Here is a 2,801-nt window from a genome sequence, read left to right on the forward strand (position 1 = left end):
AGATTACTCCATCTCACTATTACAAAAAGGAAACAATTTTTACAACAAACAAAGACAAGCACATGGACCTTTGGAGACGTGTTGGGGATGGTATGGAAGAGCTCTTTTCCGTATGAGATATTCATTTTTCTGGGTTGGTGAGTACTCCCAAAACCACTGTGTGTACACATGAAGATTTTAAAGTTTGGAGTGGATTGAAGCTGAACCACTATCAGCATTAAACCATAAAGGAGTGATCACTTGTGAATGGAGTGTTTTTCTCCCACTTGAGAGGGGAGGTTTTTTCTCACCTTAGTGTGGAGTGCTTTCCTAGAAAGATTGTTTTTAAGGAGTAAACAACCTAACCTATAGTGGGAATTTCATGCGGACTGCTCCTTGGTATACATTCCCCTTCCCCCCCCTCCCCCCATTTTTTGAGGGGCTGAGGCCTGTATGAGGCTTAATTGCCATTTCTGGAGCGACCACCAGATGGCAACAGACAATGATTTGTTGTAGGAGAAAATGAGTTTGGGGATTCCCAGCAAGGGTTCCGGCTATTGATTCTTTACCATGACAGTGCCAGTATCTAACCGTTTCCAGGCTCTAGTTAATCTAAATGATCAGGGTATGGTAAGGCAGGTGAACAAATTGGCGGCCTTTATTAAACCCTCCTCGCCTAACCAACAGACCCTAGCAAAGGCCCTGCAAAGAGTGGAAGGACTAGCTTCAGACTTACCCCAACAATCAAGAAGAGCACGGGGATATCTAATCCCCAAACTCAGCGACCAAGATATAATTTGGCCCAGCCTAAAGTCCCATCCTTGATAATTAGGGCCCCGTGTGGCTCAGTTGGTAGAGCATGGCGCTTGCAACGCCAGGGTTGTGGGTTCGATTCCCACGGGGGGCCAGTACAAAAAAAGTATGAATGTATGTACTTGTAAGTCGCTCTGGATAAGAGCGTCTGCTAAATGACTTAAATGTAAATGTAATAATCCCAGGTAGAGAACACTCAAATGTACCTTTAACAGCAGAGGGATTGGAGATTATTGTGAATTACGGAAATAGTCTAAAACTACCATTGAATAATGTGGCTGTTTTGATGGATGACATGGTTTTATCCAATTCTACTACAGGTTCACAACAAGATAATCATCAAGGTACGGTAACAATGGAAAACGGAAACGAAACGGGATCTGGGACAGAACTAATACTGGAACCTGTAAAAAGAGATACACTTCTTTATCCCACATGTCATTCCAGAACTGAAAGGAAAATAAATGATTGGATTATTGAGATTACAAAGCCCGTGGTTTTTATTGGGGATTCCAACCTGGCGCGTATTCCTAGCTTTACAGACACTAACACACAGATAGATAGCTTTCCGGGAGCAACCTTCAGACATATTGCAGGAGTGATAGGCAAGTTGGAGAAACAGCAAAACACACAGAAGGTGGTTTTATCAGTGGGTCTTGTTAACGGCTTGAACCAGCAGTACACAACAGCAGTCAAGCAGTTGCAACAACTACTGAATAAAACCACTGAAGTTTTTCCTCATGCACAGGTTTATGTACCCATCATACACTTTTCGGATGAGCTTTCATGGGAAAAGCAGGGGGTACTGAATCAATTGAACCAGTATATTCAGAAAAATGGTAGGGAACTATTGGATCTGAATAAACTTAGATTTCACACAATGCAGGATGATCCAATACATTGGAGACCAGATACAGCTGTAAACATTTTAAATTACTGGCTAGACCAGTTAAACTATTAAGAGGGGAAGAGTGTATCGGTATTACTCCCCAGCACTCTAATGTACTTAACTTATCGATTACTTTTAAACTTACAGCGGCAGAACAGCAACTTCTGGAGAAGGGCCTTATGTTTATTCCGACACCCGCTAAGATAGATCGTATGGAGCTCAGGAGGGATCTGCATACTTACCATAGAAAATTAAAATTACTTGATCATTTTAATTATAATACTGATAACCAAAGAGTACCGTTTACTGGTCCATCACACTGGGAGCCTAAGTTACAGGGAGTGTCTAATACAATGCAGACTTTAATCCAAAGGGACTCTACTTCCTTTAGTACATTTAGGTTTTATATGGCAGGAAAAGATAATCTTACAAAACAAGAACGGAATTCCTTAAATTCCTTAAGTAAAAATTCAAATATAATTATAAAACCAGCGGATAAAGGATCAAAGATTGTCATTTTGGATAAAACCCAGTATCTGATAGAGGCGAGTAGGCAGTTGAGTAATTCGAAACATTATAGACCACTGACTCATTCATTGCAGCAGGAGACCCAGAGACAAATGAGGGAGATTATAGGGGAACTTTATGAGAATAATTACATTACAGACAAACAAATGTTTTATCTATTTGGACCAGATACTCCACGCCCCAGACAATTTTATTTGTTGCCTAAAATCCACAAACCTCCTGAGACTTGGACCATTCCCTCAGAGGTTCCATGTGGTAGGCCGATTGTATCGGATTGTGGTTCAGAATCGTATAGAATAGCGGAGTATTTGGATTATTTCATAAATCCCCTGTCACGGAAACGTCAAGGTTTCATTAAGGATACATACGAATTTGTGACACAATTGAAAGGAATTAGTGTGCCTCAAGAAACTGTGTTTTTTTCAATTGATATTGACTCCTTGTATACTAATATTGACACCAACTTGGGTCTTAGAGCAATCAGAAACATTTTCCATAAATATCCAGACCTAGATAGACCAGATGGGGCTTTGTTACAACTATTGGAACTTAGTTTAACAAGAAATTACTTTGAGTTCAACTCTAATTGGTT

The 2,801-nt window shown here is 40.3% G+C and overlaps 1 non-coding gene across 1 annotated transcript; it reads left to right on the forward strand.

Annotated features, from left to right (window-relative positions):
- The first annotated feature begins 811 nt into the window (after positions 1–811).
- Positions 812–887, forward strand: trnaa-ugc. Its single transcript has one exon. It is a non-coding gene; the product is annotated as a tRNA-Ala (tRNA).
- Positions 888–2,801: the final 1,914 nt, after the last annotated feature.

The sequence above is a fragment of the Salvelinus namaycush genome, chromosome 34 (assembly GCF_016432855.1).
Source record: "Salvelinus namaycush isolate Seneca chromosome 34, SaNama_1.0, whole genome shotgun sequence".
Taxonomy (NCBI): domain Eukaryota; kingdom Metazoa; phylum Chordata; class Actinopteri; order Salmoniformes; family Salmonidae; genus Salvelinus; species Salvelinus namaycush.